Genomic DNA, 23,577 nt, shown 5'->3' with positions numbered 1-23,577 from the left:
GCCACCCCAGGGTCTTGGTGCCGCCACCACCAAGCATGAGCCTTGCCACAAATGGACAAATAAAACTGAACCAACAAACCAAACCCTCCTAAACCAAAACACCTTCTGCCAGGCCTGCCACTCCTGGCCTCAAGTCTGCCACACTTGAGCACTAACCAAACGCCCCCACAGAGGCTAACGGACCTACCAAAATAGTGTAGCCACGAATCTAGAAAACTTACACAATGGCCTAAACAAATGATCCTAAACATGCCAAACAATATAACAATAGTTCCATACTCACCAAACTCTACCCAGAACAACTATGTCCCATCCCTTCTCTCCCAAAGAAAAACATGAAAAAGGAATAAAAAATCAAGAAGAATGACATACAACACAAAGATCACATCAAACACAACACACAACCACGATAGAAAGATATGTGGCGCGAAAATATACATAGCAAAAAGGGCTATATTAAGATGTAAAACAACAAACCACTACTAAGATGGAAAAATAGTAGCGCAGAGCAAACTCCAAAATGTGCTCACCCAAATCAGAAACACAGATGGAAAATAAGTGGTGTAATCTGAAAACTCTGAATTAAAATATTAATAATTTTAACTGAACATAAATCCAGTAACCCATGCCAGTGGTTGGACCTACCTGATCAAAATTCACTACAACTCCACAACTCTAACAACCACTGGCCTACCTCCTGTGTGCCCTTCTAACTATTCAAATCAAATTAACTGGCGCGCATGATAATCAATGTACCTCCTCCCAAATACACTGCCTGGCACAACAGAAAACTTTGGATAACAACATATCTCCATAAAATCAACTCCAACTTCAACCTAGAGGAAATATGTTGTGTGATAACTTACAACGCGGAAACAACAAACAATCTCAGGGCCTCTATCCCCACATTTCATGAGCACAAACTACATGGAAATAACTACTACCTCATAAAAATGGGCTCCATGTCCTAAGGTCAAACACTGCTACATTGTTCAAGGTTAAAAATACTGACACACTCCTACTTGAGTGTCCAACCTCCATAATAACTTCAGGGTTCCTACAGAAGGTTTTCTCTACACTGGTAAACACACCTGGCCAGTATGTGTAACCTAACCCCATTGCACATATGCACCTCCTAATAAATATACTCCTAATTTGCACAATTACTCCACTACAGACGTGCATACTCACACACATCAACATCTACAACAATGCAACTCTAAACATATGCAACTCTACACATAGACTCACATACGACACATACAAAACTGCCACTCAAAAGCATTACAATTGCAGAACCTGCTGCCTCCAATGCACACTCTTGCGTCACATACCCAAAATTACACTTGTACACACACACTCAAACTTCAACTCACAGTACATGGTTCAACTACACCACGTGCAAAACACACTCATAAAATCTGCATTTCCAAAAGGTTCATTTTTTAAAATTATGCATTTCCCAAAATGTTCATTACCCAAGGCGCACTTCACATTAAGTATAACATGATCAGTATTTCCCCAACACACATAATATACGTTTTCTTCCAAAAATTAGAGAATTACTGTATGTTAAGCCCTAATAATGTGTATCAAACTTCAACTTCATTTAAAGTCCTTCATTGTGCCTTCGAAGTCCTATTGCAGAAAGAAATGTCATAATAATAAAATAACATATTTGCTTCATTATTCGTCTATAGATTTATGTGTAGTCCATATCTAAAACTGCATAACATAAAACATCTCCCAGCATTAGCATGCAAAACCTACACTGCATATAACAACTCATGCATCCTGAAAGCATTCATCCCATTATCTCTGACTGTGTTCAATAACAATACGATTTACATCACTGTGTTCACTGTCTTGCCCTGAGGCACCTAACAATAATGTCCTCTTGTATTTTAATTGTGCAGGCGATTCTGGCGGCTCACCAAATGGTTTTAATATTGCTAAACTTCGTTACATCATGCTGCATATCTTAATCCCTAACCAGCATGTTCACAAACAGAAATCGCACCAACATATCTATTTGAAAGATGTCGGCATCTATTATTTTTCACACGCTGTCCTTCTCACTGTGCATAAACCTCCCGAACTCAAAGTTCAATGAAAGTACCATTGTTCAAATGTTCATATGGATCACAGTGCCTTTTTAAAAACCAATGCCAGCATAACTCCATTTGGGAAGCTCCATAACTAAAACGTCCATCCAATAGGTCCGGCCCGCAACACGACCTAAGTTTTCTTCCTTCCTTTGTGTTAGGCAGAATCCTGTGCAGTGCCCTTAGGGACCACTACGCACAATTAAGACCACAGGTGGTAGTACAATTTCACTTTTGGTACAAGCCTTACTACACAGAAAAAGTGGTAGCAATAGCTGCGCAGCCAGACTTATCTCAAGAGCAAATGAGCAGTACACAAAGGACTACAATTACTGTGACTCAAGCAAACACTGACTCAAGATTTCTGGTTAAAAAGTAAAAGTACATTTATTTTTAGACCATCTGTTCACAAAAAACTTCACTTCTATTAAATTAAAACCACGCTTCAAATATACTACACACCACCAATTCCCCTTGTGCAGAACAATTCAAGGTAAGTACCTTTGGATTTGACAGACCGTGTTGTGAAAAAGACATTACCGGGGGTTATTACGCGATCACTTTTTGACAGTAATGACAGTTCGATCTTATGAAAGGCGTACCCGCGAGAAGAAATGTTACCGTAGTCAAACACACTTAGCACATGAATTAACACAAGAGAATAGGGGATAAAAATCATAGGCAATACTTTTGTCAAGGCAGATAGAATCAGAGGACACTTTCTAAAACGTACATAAAAGTCAATAGGCCTGCGCCAGTGTCAAATGGAACAGGGTCCTGTTGTTGAGGATCACAAGGTTAGAACAGTTCACGATTCGAGATTTCCAGGAGTACTTCGATATTGTCACAAGGGAAGCAAAAGTTATAAGAGGGAAGGAAGACAAGGGCAAGCCTTGGGTGAGGAGAAAGGGTTTGCCCTAATTCCTCGAAGTTGGACACAGTACCTTATTCGTTTGAAGAAAAGCTGGTGCTACGGCAGTTGTTCCTGGTAGTTCCTGCAGACTCACGGTTCCTGGAGCTTCAGTCGTGGGCACAAGAAGGAGGACATCTGGAGCGATCTGCACTACCCAGGGATGAAGCGAGCAGCAGTGAAGCAACGTTGAATAAAAGGTGTGCTCCTTTAAAACAGAAGAGGCTCTTCAGATGGCTATCCAGACCACTACAGCTGTGTGCAGCAATCTCGACCAAGAAGAGGTTCCTCTGACTGTGGAAGTTGAGCTGGTTGATCCCACCAGGCTCAAGGGAAGAAGACACTGGACTGAATCTTCTCTTGTTGTTGAAGGGTAGATAGCTCAGGACTGCAGCAGGGCTTCACCGAGACTCGGGAGTTGCAGCAGCCATCTTATTCTCCGCTTCTCTTTGGTTATTTGCAGTTCCAGTGGCGACTCTGACTTCCAGCCCAAGAGTCATGCCTTTTATGCCAAAATTCCCCATTCACACAGCCTGGCTGTCAATCACTCAGCAGGGGGGTTGTCCGGCCCGGACAACCACCTCAGCCAATCGACACAAAGTGCGACTCGGGTCTCCAAGGAGACCCGGTGCAGGGGGTGACAAAACCACTCCCTCACATTCAGCCCACCTAGACACCCAGATGCCAAAGGAGGGCTTCTGGACAGAAGCCCTCCAAAGGTCGGCGAACAAAGAAGGCAAACCTGGTTTGCCACGCAAAGTAAAACACAAGAAAGACTTTAACAAAAAGAAATGGCGATAAACCCAACCAGAGCCAAAATAAAAAGTATTTGGTCAAGCTGGTTTAAGTTCGAGGCTAATACAATAGCCTAAAACAGTACAACGTTTATATAGTATAATCGCGGTAGAAAAAATAGGCTATATACCACTGCCACCAGCCAAGTCTTAGTGTTAAGAGAGCAAAATAAAGCTCAGAGAGGCACAGACAAAAAGGGGTAGTAACTAACAGTTTTCCAATACTCCATGTAAGATGGGGTGTACTGGGTCTGTAGTTTAAAGTGACTATGTAAAGTTAATGGCAACTTGACATGTTTCTGGGGGACAGTAGTCAGCCCCAGAAAAATTGAGTCAGTGGGAAGTCTCAGACAACCCTGTGTCACTGCACTGAAGGTGCTGTGTAACACACACAAAAAGTGGGGCTCATGGAGTAGTGTAGCTCCAGAGCCCAAGATCACATAAACCGTAGAAATACACATGGCAAAACACATGTAAGAGTGGGAAAAAGGCTCACATTCTTACCAGGTGGAAAAAATAAACTCCAGAAATCCAGCAAAGCTGCTGAGGGACTCACTACGTGAGGGAAATTAGCCATATATGAGAATTCTCCCTAACACCTTGTTGTTGCTCCGATGAACAAATCTAACTTCCTGCTTCAACGTCATCACGCTGAGGTAACGCTGCTAGGCCTTTTCTTCTAAAACAGCTTCCTGGTTTCTACAAGCTGCTCTGGAAATCTGTATGATAACATAGGGTATTATTCAGTGCGTTCCAGCCAACGGCTCGACTGGAACGCAGGGGCCTCGCCTGGGCGCGCGCTGCCCAGGGCCCCCCCAGGTCCCTCCAAAAAACGGCGAAATTCGTTTTATGTCTTTTTTTTCAAATGTCTTTTACTCGGGCAGCCGAGTATGCAGTGCTAATTATGCCGAGCGCCGTTGCGCTCCTACAAAGAACTAACTCATGGGAGTTGTGGTCCTATGGAGTAGCAGTCCGTAAAAGACATTTGAAAAAAAAGAAAAAGACATAAAATGAATTTCTGTTTTTTTTGGAAGGACCTAGGGGGTGGGGGGGAACCTGGGTGGTGCGCGCCCTGGCGAGGCCCCTGCGTTCCAGCCGAATATGGGAACATAAACAAAAACAACAGAACTCCCGCCCACCCAAGCATCTGTCGCTCGAACATTTGTCGATAGCCAAAATAACCAGCCATCAGCATTGGAACAAGAAGAAATTACGCCCAAAAAATGATCTGCGGCGTATTCTATAGCAAAGCAGGTAAACCGTGTTAACCCAACCAAGTAAACGTGGGGGTAGGGGGTGTTTGCTGAACTTCACAGCAATTGCTGAACCTCGGCAGCTCCACAGTCCATCTATTACAGAGCACAAGGATTTGTCTGCCCATCAGTCAGGCTAATGTCGGTATTCAATGTCATTGCTATCCCAGTCTTCCTTTGGTTTGTTTCCCTCAGGTGTTGTCTGTGGATGCAGCTGGGTCTGGTTCTTGCACCTCCGGTAGTCTTTCCGGAGGGAGTCACCCGAGGTGGGACCTACGTTTGTTATTTTTGCCTTGTTCTTTTCTGTTCCCCAGTCGCCCTCCAGATGCTGTTCGGCCCATTTCCAAGCCTCCCCGGGATCAGTAAAGTGTACGATGGTGCCTTTGTGATATATCTTTAGTTGCCCCGGAAACAGCAGGCCATATTTCACATTCAGGGAATATACGCGTCTTTTGAGTTGGTCAAAGGATTGTCTGGCGTGTTGCACCTCCCTGGTGTAATCCGGGAAGAAAGCAATGCAAGATCCATTGTAGGTAACTGACCCCTTCGCACAGGCCATTTGCAGTAATGGTCGCAATCCCTGTCATTTGGTAATCTGGCAATAACCGTGCGTGGTGGTGTGCTTGGAATAGGTCGTCCCAATGGCATGCAATGAGCTCTTTCAATGGAAAATAAGTTTGAAAATGTTTTGGATGCAAATATATCCAGCAGCCATTGTTTAAGAAAGAGGTCCATGTTCGGCTCCCCTACTTTCTCAGGCAACCCCAGGATGCGCACATTGTTGCGCAGTGATCTGCCCTCTCCTTCGTCAATATGGTCTTCCATTGCCTCTAGGTGCGCCATCACTTTTGACATCTGCTGTTCCACTGTGTGGAGCCCATACTCAGCCTCAGAAATGCAATGTTCTGCCTCTCCTGTACGGGAGGATAGTTTTTGGAGGTCATGGCGCAGGAGGGATATATCCACACTGATGCCATCCATGTTTCTTTCCATGGAGGTGCAGGAGTTAGATATGGCGGTCATCACGTCTTTTAGGGAGAGGTTCTCTTCCATTGCTGCTGTGTCGCATTGCGCTGCCTGATCAGTGGGAGCAATAGTGACAGTCGTTGCATATTGTTCCATTCTGCTCTGGGTGGAGGCCTTCTTCAGTTTGTCCTTGACCATATGGTGCGTATATTACTGAGGAGGAGCAAGGCTGATGTTTGATTTATGGTATCATTTTGAGCACCCCAGCGATCACAGAAACAGTTCATTACTATTGGCGCATCAGATGTGCATGTCAGGAAGTATTATGGCCTATGTTAGGGTGGCGAGCAGTGTATTTCGTTTTGCGTTTCTAGTTGATCTGATACAGGGTTTTGCTAGGGACTGAGCAGTCACCCAGCAGCTCAGGACAGGGGCTTCTTTCTGTTGTCAGGATAAAGCAGGTGGAGCTGCGGAACTAGCTTCGGCAGGCATCTCAGGTACAGAAATGCAGTGCAGCATAGACTGTCCTGGTATCTCAGTGCTCAAGTATATTGACCGCGTATTACAAGCGGCCAGGTATAGAAGGCTTTCTACAAGTAGTGCTGCAAGTTCCTAATGTAGATTTCCTCCCGGGCCCAGCCTCCCTCCCAGCAAGATGGAGCAGTCTGGCTCTGATGAGCCCCTTGCCTTAGCCCAGCAGCAGTCCTTACAGGGTTGGCTCAATCTCCCCTCCGACAGCAACACCGCGGTTGCACTTAGTTGTCAGACCGGCATCCCTTGTTGCTTCCGCGACTAGTTTAGTTCATGGGGGTACGGGAATAATAGAGGATTTTGCTGGAACCTTGTGGTCACACTGTAGCACCAGGGCAGGGGCTTCTCTTTGCTATCCAGATGAAGCAGGTGTAGCTGTGGGGATAATTTCCATTACTGTCTCAGGTCTCAAAATGCATTGATGCACAAACTGCCTTGGTTTCTCAGTGCTCCAGTATGTAGACCATGTATTACAAGCCGCCTGGTACAGAATATTGCTCAAGCCTATTGCGATAAGTTCCTAATATAGTATTACTCCCGGGTCCAGCCTCCCTCCCAGCAGGATAAATTGTTCGGGTCATGATGAGCCCCCGTCCTCTGTGCCAACCTGGTAAAGTCTTCTGCTGCACTATCTCCCTTTTGACAGCAACCCGGCGGTTGCACTCAATCACCGGACTGGCGTCCCTCGTGGCCAGGGCGACCTGTATATTCTCCGGGGTTCCGGGTTTTGGTCTGTAGTGGTCCCAATTCATGAACACGTGTTGTTGTATGCCGCTCAATCTGCCACAGGAGGCGGTCCATAGTGTCCCGCTGGCCAGTCTTCCGAGCGGCTCTGTGGGTTGTTGACAAAATGGCAGCCCGTGTGGCTTCTCGCAACAGCGCCCCCGAGGACAGACAGTTTCAAAGAAGGAAAAGGGATACACTCTGGATACTGACCGGAGGGTAGTTGGTATGGTTAATAACCACAACAGTTTAACATTTCTTGGCTTCATCACAAAGGGAACAATGGGTACTTAATATGTCTCTAGGGGCCTTCTGGGAAGGACTATGGGGGCAGAACCGCAATATACCTTGTGCTGTAGGTATTGTTGGGGATCAACGGGTTGAGTCAGCTTCAGGACGCTTTGCAGGCTTCTGTGACAGAGTTCAAGACAGGAGCCAGCTGCAGGTATCAGACGGCAAGACGGTTCGGCGAGTGAAGCTGGACAAATGGCTGCAGACTGGCCTACACAGTGTCTTGGGGTCAGGAATCATTGTCTCAGTGCTGATCGACAGTTCTGAAGCACTGGTCGAGACGTCACAGATGTCGAAAGTGATGGCGGCTTGTCCACGGTCAGCGTTGACGTCGGTTGTGGCTCAAGAAACTTGACTGGTTTGAAAATGTTCTTTAAGGCAGATGTTGGCACTTCTCCAAGCGTATTCAATGGCCTTGTGTAGTTCTTTAAGGCGAACAGCCAAAAGCCGTGGAGTGTGTTTCAGGCAGCTGCCTTGTCCTTGGGTGGAGTTTCAGAGACCTTCTGGCACTTCATATCCAGGAACCTTGCTGCAGAGCCTAGTAGGGCACTCTGTGTGCTGGCTGGGCATCGGTTCTGGAGCGGCTGGATCATCCTCTGAGTTCTGTATCCCCCTCTGTTCCCTGGTAAATGTTAAGGGGTTTCCTGGCCTTCCTTCACTGGCAGAAGATGTAAGGCAGGCTGAACCTTCAGCCAATGTCCAAGGTTGAGTTCTTCTTGTTGACTTCTTGTGAAGTCTTCAGATGATCTGCCAAAAGGGGGGCTGGCCCTCTTTTGAAGCCAAGCAGGCCAGAGAGATTAGTGGAACCTAAGCCTATGATAATGAACCAATCATGTGGTCCCTACCAACATCCTCCTGTATGTGTGAGGCCATAACCACAGTACTTTGGAACAGAAATGGTAAAAGGGTGAAAATAGGAATAGGTTTTGGGCCAGAATTAAAATGGTGGAACCCTTCTCTCAAGAGAAAGAGCTCTGGGCAGCTCACTCCCTTGTGCTACTAAGCCCCACCCATCTTCCTGTCTGTTGTGTTCAAAGAGTCTCTCGGGTTAATGGTTCTCACTGTGTGGTCCCTGTTAAAGCGGAAGGTCTCCCTTGAAGCTGCGGCAAGACCAGATTCTCTGGCTACTGCAAACACATTCTCTTACATTATGAATGGTGTCCCCCTAACCGTGTGGCCTACTGTAAACAACAGACCCAGACATGACAGCTCACTGTACTTGATATTGAGAGGTGCAAGCTGGCTTCAGGTTGATACAGTTACATATGAAAGGTTGTTGGTTTTCCAGTCTCCTTTGTTATCCTCTGCAGCCAGGCCCCCTGGGGACCTGTTTGAGGTACCTTTTGTTGGTATGTTAATCGTTGCCACCAGCCGCAGGGCCTAACAAAAGAGCAGGGTGGATCTATGAAGTCTTTGTCAGTTAATCAGGCTGACCATGGCAGAGGGAGGGTTGGTCCTCCCCCTTCCTGGAGATGATATTGTACAGTACTCGGCTGTCACATTCCAACTAAATTTGTCAGGGGCAGACGTTGCCTGTAAGCAGCGTCCAGCCCGCAGTACACAGGTCTATGCTTTTTTTTTTGCAGAGTGAGCATAGGAAAATGGGTGTGGATTAGCTCCACCTATTTTCCTGAGGTTGGTCTACCATCATTCCATTTAATTTTTCAAAAAGCGCAGGCACCCACCATTCAACTCCTAACCCAAGGGTTCTCTCTATATTAACTAATACAGGTAGAGTTGAGTTGCAAAGCTATTACATTGAATAAACCTTTACCCAACGAGGGGGCATACGTTGACAATGCTAAACTCCCCTTATTGACACAATTAATGCCTGCACCATACCTGGTTCAGTTGTTGTCTTGGCTACCAGCAGGAGCAATTTCACGGAGCTCCATCACGTGTTTGGCCACACGATTAGATTTTACTAGAAACCTTTTCTTTACAGCTTTAGCTGGTGCTGCAGTACATAGATTGGGCCCTTCAATATTCTGAAGGAAGCCCTCAGTTTCCTCTATAATTTAATTTGTCTCATTAATCCTTTTGATAAACTGTGCTGACCTCTTAACTGCTTTGGCGTCAGGGGGATGTTGGGTAGCTTTCTTCTGAGACATTGTTGCCCTTCACTCTTTTAGCCAAACACCCAACTCACTACCCATGAGTACAGTTCTAAATTATACAATTCACAGGCGTTCAAACGCTACACATGCACACAATGAGTTCCAGCACTTTCAAATTCAAAAACCCTGGACCTAAAAACACCCTAACTGCACATGGCTCAACGAAGCAAAAGCCGCATTGGTACATCATTAAAGATGACAGTTTCAGCAATTGCAATAATTTAGACAGTTTAGGATGGATAAATGCTCAACCACATCAATCAGCATAAACAATTTGAAAGGCTATCAGTAGCAACCTGTTCACTGCTAGAAGACTAGAAGGAAAGGAAAAGAAAAACATGACCAAGTCTCTTTTAATGAGCATAATAAGCGCACATGGTGTTCAGTTCCTGTGTTGCGAGAGAAAAAAGAGACAAGAAATGTGGCTCAAAAAGTACCAGAAAGGGGGGAAAGCCCAGCTGGCTTGAGGGGCAGTGCCCTAGTCCATCGCCCCGGCTTTCCTGCCCTTGCACCCCCTTCTCTACCTCCTTTGCCTTTCCTGGCTCTCATAACTAGCTTCTCCTTCCTCCGCTAGCCCTCCATGCTCAATCTTGTCACAGGTTAGCAGATTTAATCTCAGCAGCGGCCTACCGTACTTTCGTTCACGTTTCCCAGATGGGCTTGCCTCACACACAGTCCTAAGTCTACAGAGTTAGGAAAAGAGAAGACTTTCCACCTCAATGGAAAGCAGCAATGGAACTCTCAGGCAATTCATAAATGGATGTTTTTTTTTATAGTAGGGGTTTCAAATACCACAGACCTCATAACGAGTTTGGCAGCAGTTATACAAAAATTACAAAATAATGTTTTGTACATTTATTTATCTCATGTTATCTTGAGCACTATCTAATGTCAAAAAATGTCCAATGTTTGCTAACTTCCTTTAAAAATAGCAGTTTGCCCTTTGGGATCTTCATTTACTATTGTAGGTTTGTTCCCCAGGGGCCCAGAGAGGTTGCTAGAAATATCTTATGCTGGGGTGGTCGGGAAAGGTCCCCATGATTACAAGTGGTTCATGTTGCATGCACCGTATTGCTAACTTGGTGTGGTGGCGAGCTGGGCACCATGTTGCAATTTCCTAGGCATCAAAGCGTAGGTAATTATGGATGGCATATTTTACTTTAGTGTTACTGTATTGCAGGGGTGTTGTTAGGTCTGGAAAAGACCCGGGGCTACGTTAATGTTGGAACGGTCGAGACTGGGGGCTAGCTAGCCTTTTGGTTGTAGCTCCTGAGATTCTATCCGGGGCTACAACCAAAAGACCAGGGGCTACAGCCCCAATAGCCCCCCCTAGCAACGCCTCTGCTGTACTGTCTAGAAATCGATACATATTAGCTTGCACATTATTACAAATACATGGGGAATTCATGCATCTCAATAAAGTGGGCCTTTGCAAATTCATCAAACCCATGGTAGTCAGAATTGTCTGCAAGGTGAACTTTGACTGTTCTGTGCGGCTTACAAGCCAGGGCGGGGGGGGGGCTAATAAGTAACTTGATACCTTTGCGCACCGCGCTGCAGGAACTGACCATGAGTTTTTAAGGTTTCATAAATATCACAGATGCAGCAGGTAATCTCCTGATGAATGGGAATGTGATAGAAGGGGATTTCATGATTTAATTTAGCTAGCAGTCAAACACGAGGCGAGTCAATGCCTAAGGCTAAACTAATAAGAAACCAGAGGTGCAATTATATTGTCAGGTGTGCTATGTGCAAATAAGCAGCAGGGTATTAAGATTAGAATTTTCCACTTAGATTAGTGACCTGGGGAATGAAATAGCATCAAGAACACAAAGTGAAATCATTCACCCAGCCTTCCTTATATCGCTGGGTGAGCCATGTGCAAATCAAGAGTTAGGGTTTAAACGGCTTAGGCCAGTTATTGCTACTAATGAATTGCCTCAATACCAATGTTTAACCATGTGCTGACGTCATGACCTAATACGGACGAATCCTAAGAAGAGGTGTGTTATGAATATGATTTGAAGATAACTATTAAGATAAAACTGGCCAATGAAAAAGTAGGAATTAGGAAAAGAAAAATGGGATTTCTTTGAAGAGGTTTTTGTCCAATCATGTTTGGCCCGTGGATTACAATAAAGTATCTAGGAGTGTTTTAACTGTTGCAAAATTGGATAAAAGATGTGAACGGACGTGGTTTGTTGAGACTTAGGTTAGTTTGCTCCTGCAACACCATATAACTGCTTCCTGGAGAATTGTACAATAAGTTTGCTTTATTGTCAACCGTGTACTCACTTCTTAAGTGGTGGGCCTGTTTGGGTTAAGGTGATTGAAGGCCCATCCGCACACATCATCTTAGAAAATGTCAATTTTAAAGTGTTTTACCCTTTTGAGGGTACTCAGATTTCCTTATTAACCTGCTTAATTATATTGCAAATCATAGTTTAATAGGTGAAAATACATGTCATTTTTTTTAAAGTTTTTTGGCTTGTACAAACGAAAAAGAATGTAAAAATAGGGAAAAAGGGCTCTGTTAAGAGAAAGCAATGCCAGTTAAAGAGACAATCACACCAATACCATAAATGTTTGTAATTTTGCTTTGAAGTGTTGAGTAATGGCTTGGCATGCTGAAGAACGATGGCCTAGTGGGTTGTCCAGAGCAATTCCAGAGGTTGGGATTAATTCCAAACCTTCCAGCGATCTCCTCTTTTGTGTTGCATGAGTATACACAATGAACTTGCATGTACATTTGACCTTAAGGTATAGTGGGGAGGTTCCAAGGGTTTCATGTATGGATGGAAGGTGATTGGTGTGAGCATGGAACCATTGGGGGACCCTATATCTGACCGGGAGTCGGTTGGATACGAATGAGCATATCTGTAGAAATTGGTGTTTGCAAACCATTTTAAGCTGGTTCTAGAAAAGCCCATCCTATTTGTGAGGAGGAAGAGGAGCATTAAGCAGTTGACTGTGTTGAAGGCAGCTACGTGGTCTAGGATGACTAGGAGGCATGAGTCCCTTTTGTCAGTGATTCACAGAGCATCGGCTAAGCAAGGGTTTTTGAGAAGGGGTCTGCATTGTATGCACTGGGATTTCAGGGGTGAAAGATCCTCTTGGCTGCAGTCCTTGTACTACCACTTTTCAAGGGATCGGACCATGCGCTTATTGGTGACAAGCTCGGATTTGTAACAATGTGCTGACATTTTGACTTTGGCATGCCTAGAATTTAGGGATGTCTGGGCATCCACTAGTTAGTTTTCAAAAGAGCTGAGGCATTCCTTGTGGTGGGGAATGTTGTGAAGGTTGATTTTAGTTTGTCTAGTGGGATTTATTGAAGGAGCTACACTCAATCACTGAGTGTTTAACCTGGTTTTTGTGGGGCAGCTTTCTGTATAATATGAGAAGGGGGATTGTCGTGTGATCAGTCAATGCGAGGGGGGTTTGAAGCACAATAGGTGCTGGCTGGAGGTGAAGACAAGGTTGAGAGTGTGGCCTTTGAGATGCAGGGGGGAAGAGCATCATCTGTTTAAAGTCCATTTGTCAGGGTGAATGGAGAGTCACATAGAGGTTTAGCTGGTTGGGACTAGGGACGGTGAAGTCTCAGACTGGGATATTTTTAGAGCAGGAGACTGCTGCTGAGGAGAGATCTTTATTATTATTATAATTATCAATTTGCCCCCTTGGGCACTAGGGATTACATGATTAGGCCTGCAACATGGTTTCATGCAAAAGACAGATGTTGAGCTTGTCAGAGAAAGTTGCAGGTACAATTATCATAACCGATCCTATGTGTACTACCTAGAACCTCTATAGCTACATTCAGAGAACCAAATATCCAGAAAATGTCCAGGGGACCTGGTCCTAAAATAGGGCCACTTTTGGCAAGAACCGCTGGACATGGTCTGCAGCAATGCCAAGCATTCTGTCTAGGTCATGTGATGAGCAAAGTGCGTACAGTACCAGCGCTGATGGTCACTGTGATCAGGGCATGTGGACATGTGTTAATTTTCCTGTCATTATTCTTTTCCTTTTATTCTTTCAGTCTAATCTAGACCCTATCCAGGAGGATGTTAAACAAACTAATCACATCCCCATTCCTCCATTCACCCCCCCCCCACTCATTTTAACATCCAAATCTGTTATATAAATAATTCAAGCCTGTTACTTTCTAGCTGAGCCATGCCCAGCAAGATGCTTCATGGTCCCTGGGCACAGATGTTACTGCAGTCCTATGTGCATCAATCCAAGACTAAAATCCCCAACTGTTTGAAACACTCAATAATCACCCTTCTCCTGAACAAACCATCAGCTGATATCAATAACCTAACCAACTATGGATCAACTTGAATCCTCCTCTACCTAAGCAAAATCATGGAGAAAGAAGTGTCAAGACAAATTTTGGGAATGCAAGGAATAAAGCCCAGAGCTCCTTTCGGGCTTAAAGCAAATGGGAAGAACTGAAACAACAACACTAAACACATGCAAAGAACTTCACAAGTCAGAGGACGGAAGCCATCTGTCAGCTCTTATTCTCCTTGATCTTTGAACAGCCTATTGAACTGTAGGCTCAAAGACCAAATGATTAAACAGGAATATCAGATTGCACCAGACATTGCATTACATCCTGCTCAATAACCATACACAGAAGATTAGACTGGAGACTACTGAATACTTCTTGAGGGAAGTGCCACATGGGGTCCGACATCCCTCATCTATTTCCAAACTGTGATGCAATGTATATGCACGACCAAAGACCTAAGTAATTGAGATGCAACAGCTGGAGTTTCCGATGCATGCAGACAATAATTAAATCCACACTTGATTAGGCAAAGAAGGGGGGATCTAGCACAAACTTTCATACAGACTGGATCAGATCTTTTTGGGAATGAGGTTATTTCCTCTCCCACAACCTGTCAAAATGTAAGATTGCCATCATGGGTGAACAAGGTCATAGCTCAATCCCTTCCAAATAGCCCACCTCATTAGGGCAGCTCTCACAACATCAAAGGTAAAAGACATATGCATCAGTGTCTATTCTGTGTCCACCCCACAGATCAATGTGATTGTCAAAACAATACATTCGCAGCTCTCCCTACTTCAAAGGATCCTACCCCCACCTTCAAATGGACCACTGGGTAAAGATAACCCGATCTCTGGTAATGGCTAGGATTGAATGTTGCGATGTAGTATACTCTGACTCCCATACATAAATAACACAATTTACAGTGCTGTCCAGAGAGGCCTTTGACTGAACGAGAAGTGGATGTTGTGGTGAATAAATAATGATGTCCTCAGTGATACTCTAACCTGTGTAAAATAGCCTTTCCTTTCCACTCAGCCTTGAGCCTTTGGGCCCCCCAACCTATTAACGGATACGTCTCATATCTAACTCAGTAAAGGACCATCCCCATGTCCTCTGACCCACCGTTGATGGTGCCAATTGAACGGTAAATGGTTACTTATCCTACACTGACTGTTCACCTATCAATACCTTTCATTTTGGTTTCATATCCATTCATGTATAACAATCTTCTATACATAACCAGTATAAGTACCCATTCTCTGAAGGGGTTCTGTAGACAGACATGATAACACTGATCCTGTAAATCACTGTTCTGATTTGCTTATCGCTTGATGTGTTTTGCACCCTAAGGTAAACTGCACTGAGAATGGGTGTGTGTGTCTGGCTGATATTCCCGGAGCAGACACTGGGGGGAGGCGAGAGTTGGTGTGCTGCTGCATACTGGAGCCTTCTATGCTCTCTCCCCAACTGTTGCCTCACCCTGGAGTGGTGCAGTTCGCTGTGGTGCATTAAGGTGCAAATATCTTGGAAACCGTGCCCCCTAGTGCCTGGACCTCGAGTTTTGTTCCTTGTGTCAGGACCGGTCCATCTAAGACCACATTGATGTTTTGCCCATTTCAGGCAACTCTCTCATGTGTTAAGGTGCTGAAATCCAGGGAAAGGCGTGAGATGTCCAAATGTCATGTAGCTAGTAATGTCCGGAGAGTCCTAACAGGTAACTATACAAAATGTGGTACAGATTAGTGAAATAGTGTGGAATTGTATAAGGAACAACGCTTCGCCAAGCCACAAAAACACAAGCACATTTTGACTTGTGCTGAAATACGGCAAACATGGCGGGGTGTCCAAATGTCATGTATCCAGTAAAGTCTGCAAGGTCCTAATAGGTAACTATGCAACATGTGGTGCAGATTGGTGAAACAGTGTGGAATTGTATAAGGAGCAACGCTTCGCCAAGCCACAAAAACACAAACACATTTTGACTTGTGCTGAAATACGGGGAACAGGGTGGGGTGTCCAAATGTCTTGTAGCCAGTAATGTCCACAGGGTCCTAATAGGTAACGATGCAGAATTTGATGCAGATTAGTGGAACAGTGTGGAATTGTACAGGGAACCACGCTTTGCCACAAACCCACAAACACATTTTGACTTTTGATGAAATCTGGGAAAAGAGGTGGGGGGGTCCAAATGTTATGTAGACAGTAATGTGCGGAAGGTCCTGAACTGGACCTTCCAGCCCTTTCAGATGAGATAGCAATACCCTTGAGATAGATGGGGATGCAGATGCAGATTTTTATTCAAACATCAATAATCGAAACAACTCAGGTAGTTGGCAAAAGGATAACGGTTTTAATATCAATTATCTAAAACAGGGAGTACAACAACATTAGCAGACGTCTCTCATTATGATCTCAAAGCATTCCATAAAAGAATCACACTTTTATAGTAAATATTCATCATTGATGATGTTAACCTGCATATCACTAACGTCATCCTACGTTGCAAAACTTTAAAACGTATGGGTGAATGTGATAGGGTCTGAACAGATTATCTAGGTATACGATCCATACTCGTTTGGGCAGTGAAATAAAGTGATGGGCTTCTTAACATCAGGTGGGGAAACTAAGCCCTTCCCTAAAATATGTCACTATGAACGTCACTAAAAATACGACATCTAATTAGCTTTACAACTATAGGACCCTTGATCGTGCGGTCCCCTACCATCTAACCTCTGTCAGTACCCTCCCAACCTACTTTAGCAGAATGCAGGCTGAGCGTCCAGGTGCAGATAAGCTAGTCTTAACCATAGCTTCCCACCAATTAACATGACCATCCATCATCACCTCAGTGGTCTGCTGTCAATTAGGGCTTTGAACTCGTCCTTGGAAATGTTCCTTGCTACTTAAGAATTCAAGGGAATTAAGGCACACTTTGCCCTCATGCGTAGGCGTGTCCGACTTCTCCTCCCCACGTGACTAGAGGCCACAAAATGTAGCTTTTAGTGTATTAAAATGCTATTTTTCAATAGACCGCTGACGTCTTCTTGTTCTCTTCTATGCCTTCTGAACAGGAAGCTTCGCTTTTTCAAACGATTTGTATCCAATGTCAGCTCACCCAAGTCTGATAAGGCCTTGGTTTCTTGGCTCATCCAACCTCACCTTTCTGAGTTTTCGCCTGTAATTCACTTGTTTTCTAGCTGCACCATACTTGGAAACTGGGAAAAGCGACCTTCCTTCTTTTGCTCAGCACTGCTATCGTACGTAGTGGGAACATCCATCCTTTACTGACTCCAATATATGTATATCTACATGTTGGCGCATGCCGCACTCTATTCACTGTTGAGCTTGCCTCAAGAATACTTCATCTGCTTGCGTTTCTATGCATATTTACACGTGTGATATTGCTTCGTATTTTCATTATTTTTGTACCATACGTGTCTTCATCTTGATCCCAAGATGTTATTCATCTCGCTACTTTCTTGATGCCTTATAGAATCATCTACATCCTCTGCTTTCTGCATCTATTCTCTATATACGTCAGCTTTACATTTGTATGACATCTTTATTTCTCTTAGTTTGTTCATTTTATCTTGCTTTCCTCTGGATTATCACTCGGACAGCCATCATACTGTCTCATATGCGGGTATGGTTGTCTCAATGGGAACCTTGCTTCCAGGATTCTCTTTGGTATCTGTCGTTCAAAGAGCTTCTAACTGTGTCTCATTCTGGTGTCCAGCAGATAGGCAATGTGGGCGAAGTGATTGAGGTGCGGGTACTTAGCTCCTTCTATACAGTCCTACCAGGCGACTATGCAAAATGTGGTGCACATTGGTGAAACGGTGTGGAATTGTATAAGGAACAACTCTTCGCACAAATCCCACCACAAATAAATGTTGACTTTTATATATAGAGAAAGTGCTCTGTATGACATTTGCATGTGTATAAACGTGTTCTGAAATGGCCACAAGGAAACACTGAGGAGCTTTATAAAACTCTTAAATTAAGGAATGTATTATTTTAGCATTGGCTAAATTCAGTTTCATCTTAAAGGATTAACATAGTAATATGAATTACCTTCTAATTTTTAAAACTTCGGGATTGTTCAGGTCAGACATTTAAATTATGAATCTGAAGTGCAGATCAAATGTGGTGCAGAAAATAAGGCGAATCAGAAGATTAAGGATGGTGAATCAAAGAGAGAATGTGAGATTTAAAGCAGGAATGAAAAATGGGAATAGTAGAGGATGGACGGATAGCAGACGGGGGAGCTTTCCAAGTCTTGGGAGCAAGGAGAGAGAAGGAATGAAAATGTGAGGACGCGCAGGGGGTTTAGGGAAAGTGAGAAGATGAAGGTGTTGAGAGCGGGGACCATTACAGGGTATAAGCTGAGATGAGAGATTCAGGATAGAGAAGGGCAAGGCCGTGATTGCACTTGAAGACTATACAAAGAAAGTAAAAAAGGAGGCAACAGTCGTAGGAGAGGAGAAAGTGACAACTAAGAGTTGAACTAATAGAAGATTGAGGGGAAGCAAAAAGAGGAGACAAATAGCAGAGTTAAAGACAGAACGAAGAGGAGTAAGATGGGAGGATGAAAGAGCAAGGAATAAAGCAGAACACTAGTCAAGTCGGAAACAAATGGAGGAAGCGATAAGGAGTTTAGAAGCATGGAAGGAAGGAAAGGGCACATTTTGCATGTATTAAAGAGAAAAAAGCGGCAAGCGTGGGCAGTTATATATGTGAAGAAAATAAAGTGATGGGTCAAAAGTGACCCCAAGATTGTGGGCAGAAGCCAAGAAAGGTAGGAGAGAGGGGGGAAACAGATACCAGAAGATGGTTGAAGAGGTGTGGGAGAAACAGGAGGAAAGTAAAGGATCTCTGTTTCCGAGGGATTACCATGAAGAAAGTAGGAATGCATCCAGGATTGGACAGCAGAAAGACAGGATGAGACAGAGACACAAAGAGTGTCATAAAGTGTCCAGAGGGAGAAAAAGATGTGTGAATCGTCAGCACAGAAGTGAGAGGAAAGATTAAACGAATCACTGACAGAATATAGAGGAATGGTATAGATAGAGAAGAGGACCCAGCACCGAACCTTGTGGGACACCATATATGAGATGTGGGGGAGGGGAGGTGTGCCTGACGCAGGCTACAGAGAAGTAATGGTTGGAGCGATAAGATTGAAACCATTGAATAATAGAAGTAGACAGACCTAGAAAGAAGAATGAAGAAAGTGGGGTGATTGACTGTGTCAAAGGCTGCTGACAGGTCGAGAAGAATGAGAATAGAAGAGGATTTTCAATGACGGACGGAGAGCAGAGATTTAGTAATGTGGAGGAGAGCAGTTTAAGTTGAGTGGGTGGGACGGAAACCAGATTGGGTCGGGGAAGAAGAGAATGAAGATTAAGAGGAGATTTTCGAGTAGGCAGCCCATTCAAGAAGTTTACAGAGCAAATGGAGAAGCGATATCAGGTGATAGCTAGATAGTAATGAGGGATTCAAGGAAGGCTTTTTCACAATCAGAATAATTACAGTGTGCTTCAAGTGGGAAGGAAAGGTGGCAGAAGAGAGTGACAGATTGAAAGCGGATGTCAGGAAAGGTATAATCAGGAGAGAGCAGAGCATCAAGAGGAGAGGCACTGGGTTGAGCACGGGAAAGGAAGCTGTGTCTGAGTCAGTGAGAGAGGAAAATGATGCAGAGAAGAATTGAGAGTAGAATGAGTCGAAGCAGATGGGGGATAGGATGTGTGTAGAGACCTAAGTAACAAAGAAGTCGGAGAAGTCCAAGGAAGAGAGAGAAGATGTGATAGAAGGATCAGAAGCAGTCGAACAGAGCAACTTGTCAATAACTTGGTCACGGCAACAGGAGTGATGTGTAAGAGAGGAAGTGAGAGCGGAGAAATAGTGCTTTTAAGCAGCCAGAAAAGATGCATCATAGGAAGCGTGAAGGACAGACAAAAAAGAGATGGTGCATGGAGCACGTTTTCTTTTCCAGACACGTTCTGCCTTCTGGAGAGAGCGAAGGCCAGGAGTCGGCCAGGGTTGTGAAGGTTTGCGAAAAGGGAAGAAAGTGGTAGAAGGGTAAGTAGGTTAAGTGTGGAAGAAAAAGAGGTATGAAGAGTGCAGTGCCTACAGTCACTTCCAGCAGCAACGTAAACTAATTTGTACACCGGGGTATATGCAGCTCTGTTAAAACATCCTGCTTTGCTGTGAGATTAGAAGGAATGGATTAAGGTGAGTTGGGAAGGAGGCAGACTATACTCACCTGCGCAGAAGAAAGCATTACGTCTATGACGCACGAGCACACATTTACACTGCACACATATGACACAGGTTAGCGTCTTCAAATCGTCTCCGGGAGTTGCCATTGGTTCTACGGTTCGTACTTGTCACGAGCAGGAAATAGTCTGTTTGCGTTCAGCTTTAAAAGTCAGAAGTGACTCCATTTCAAATATTGCAGCTCGTGTTTGAAGTAATAGCGCGAGGGCAAAACCGGGCGGCAAAGGAGGCAAATAACAGTTTGACCTTCAAAGTGAAGAGCGTGCTTATGTATTCGTCTCCCCTCGAGGCTTAGATTGTTATTTACATTCGCCAACCACAATCCAGATTTCTAAAGCGGCACTCAGGTCAAGTGGGCCAAATAGGGCAGAAACTGTGTTTTTTGATGGAAAACAGTATCAGGCAATAGCGACAGACCGCCACCTGCTCTGTAAAAATATGGGTTCTGCAGGCACGTTGCCTTCCGATGGGAGCCGATGTTTTTGTAATGCAGCTACAGTGCCTAAGCATACAACAATCTTAAAACACTAAATACAATTATGAAGATGCACTGCTTCTGCTATTCTTTCTAACCTCATCAAAGGGACATATTACCTTTTTTACTTTTTGCATTTTTATTGACTTTCAATATACACACGTATACAAAAAAGGTTGACACCAAAGCAAGGAACAGTCACCATCTGATAGCACATATATGGGGACTCAAGTTCGCCAAATTCGTATTTTGGTGGCGGCGGCGAGCCGTTGCGTATTGATATACACGTAAGAGGCTTCTCGCGGCCACATTTTCATCATTTGTTTGAAGTGCAAAAGTGCAGTGCAAAAGGCAGGGTGCACGTTGCCTTTGCCCTGCTATTTTGCACTCTACCGTGCAAAGTGAGTAAATTACAATGAAACCCTGCCCGTCATGCGAGCATGCCAGGCAGCTTTTACTTTTAATTGGGAGCGGCTGCTTACCATGCTCACATGGCAATTGGCACTCACAATCACAAATCCTGCCCGACATGCTAGCATCTCGGGCAGGGTTCAATAGTAATTGCAAACGCTGCCTGCTAGGCAGCTTTTTCAATGAATCCCTATGGGCTCCGCTGGCTTTATGCATGTGCTTAAAGCTGTCAGACTCCATAGAGACCTCGAGCATTTGCACCCTTGTGAAAATCCATGCCAGCACAAATGATGGAGCTTTTATATGCCAAAGAGGAAGGAAGGCGGTGGAAATGCAAGTTGCGTTCCGCCCCTCCTCTCCGCTACACAAATGAATGAAAATAGGGTACGGTCAATGGATGCAGAAACGCCTTACAGCTTTTACGCATTCCATTAACGTAACACCACCATACAGAATGAGCTCCATTATCAGCACCTCGGGCTGGTGCATGAGCCATTAACATCGCTCGGAATGCAGGCTTCATCGTTTGCTCAAAGTCAGCCTCTGAGCATGATGAGCACGTAATGTTCCCTCTGCTCTGGCCCCTCTTACCTGGCTGCTCCTGAGCTAACCAACCTCTTTCCCACTTCCCCCGCCACTTCCCCCGCCATGCCACCTTCGCCGGCGCGTTCGCCCGCCATAGCGTGGGCACCCCAGTGCCTTGACCTCCCCCCCTCCTCCATGACCTGGCCCCTCACTCCCCCCCCCCCTTCCCTCATACCACCCGGCATATGTCATACATCACATGTTGAAAAACAACTCAGACACCTTTTAAAGTTGGAAGAGTAAAATGCCTCAGCAGCTTTATTTTGCATAAAGTCTTGGAGTTATCTTACAGGCGATCCGTAATTCACCACCACAGGTATACTACTCCGTGTGCGGCTACCTAGGCATCCCTTGCCCCCCCCCTCTCCCTTACCCTCCTCGTCTGGTGGACGCCTCAGGTTGAGCCCGGCCCTTGCTATTAACCTCTCTCTACCCCTGGCCGTTTGTAGATTTCCCATGAGCGACTTTTGACATAGGCCCCCCCTCTTTTCTAGGTCTTTGTTGGGAATCCCCTGCCCCCCCCGACACTTCACCGTGTCCTGTGTTTGGGTCTAGGTAAAACCGGCAGCCACGCGGTGCCTCGCTAGTGATCAGGTTCCTATACCGGCACCACCACAAGTGCCCCAACGTTACACATATCCCACATCCGTACGTTAAGGCCGACACCGCCCTCCGGTGCCGGCCCACAACTTTCTGCCTGTCTATATGGTCATCGCTTTGCGATGCCCGTCTATTTTTTATTTTTATTTTTATTTTTGTTGTTTTTATGGCCTTTCTACTCTACTCTGTCCCCCCCCCTCTGTCCCCCAAGTGCCGCTTGTACCGGAAGCCCTATCCTATCTATGCTGCCCCCCATGTCTCCCTCCCATCTTGCCGAGCCCCTAAATCCTCCCAGTACCCTCTCCCCCAGGCCTCCCTGTGGAGTCTGGCCCAGTGCCCCCCCTGCCAGCGTAATATCTCTTAGGTGTACCCTATCCCATCTCCTTCCTTCCTTTCCCTCGCTTGCTCCTCCACTCACCAGGTCCCCAGTTTTTTGGGTCGCGCCAAACCCTGCCCTCCCTGCCGTTTCTGCCCCTCCATCTCCTAGCTCCATTTCCCCCCAGAGGCAGACTTCCCAGCCCTGTTCTTCCGTACCCCGTCTCCTGTCCCCCAGCTTTTGGTCCTTGCCCCCCCCCCCCCATTTCCTTGGGGCTGGCTTCCTCCCCCCTGTTCCCTCTATTTGCCTAGCCGCACTATCTTGGCTCCTCCACCTCCCTTCCCCTCATGCCCCCCTCCTTCCGTGAAGACTTCCCCTTGCTGATTTTGTCACCGTTACCTGAGCCCCCCGTAGTCTCCACTTGCTCCCCCCCGACCGACTTCCCTTGATGGCCTTGATTGTGAGTTTTATGTTGATTCCTCCCCCCCCCCCCTGCAATTTTGGGCTTGGAATTGGCTCCCAAGTCCCCTACGTCCCTCCCCTTTTTCCCAGGGGCTCCCCTGATCCTAGTACTCTTGGGGCGCCGTAAGATCTAAGCTGTTGGCTGAGCGTTCCCCTATGGGCCTGCCAGTACTTCGCTACAGGGATCGCAATGTAACTCCGCTGGGCAACCTGCAAAACAAAAGACAATCATTACAGACATTTTGTTTCATGGGAGGGTGGGTGGGAAACAAAATCCACGATCCGGTGGGGGCAGGAAACCGAGGGGGAATGTGTTTGAAAAACCCGTGCCTTTATGAGGCCGGCTTCTCCCTCGGCTCCCTGCCCCGCCCCTTACGTTTCGCGCGCTCCGTCCGCGGGCTACGTGTTCCTCCCCCCACCCCTGCCCCCCTGCCACTGCTTGAGTGGAGGGGGGGAGGA

Source organism: Ambystoma mexicanum, chromosome 5q (genome assembly GCF_040938575.1).
Source record: "Ambystoma mexicanum isolate Mex_15411 chromosome 5q, UKY_AmexF1_1, whole genome shotgun sequence".
Lineage (NCBI taxonomy): Eukaryota > Metazoa > Chordata > Amphibia > Caudata > Ambystomatidae > Ambystoma > Ambystoma mexicanum.
Note: the sequence above shows the minus strand (reverse complement) of the source record.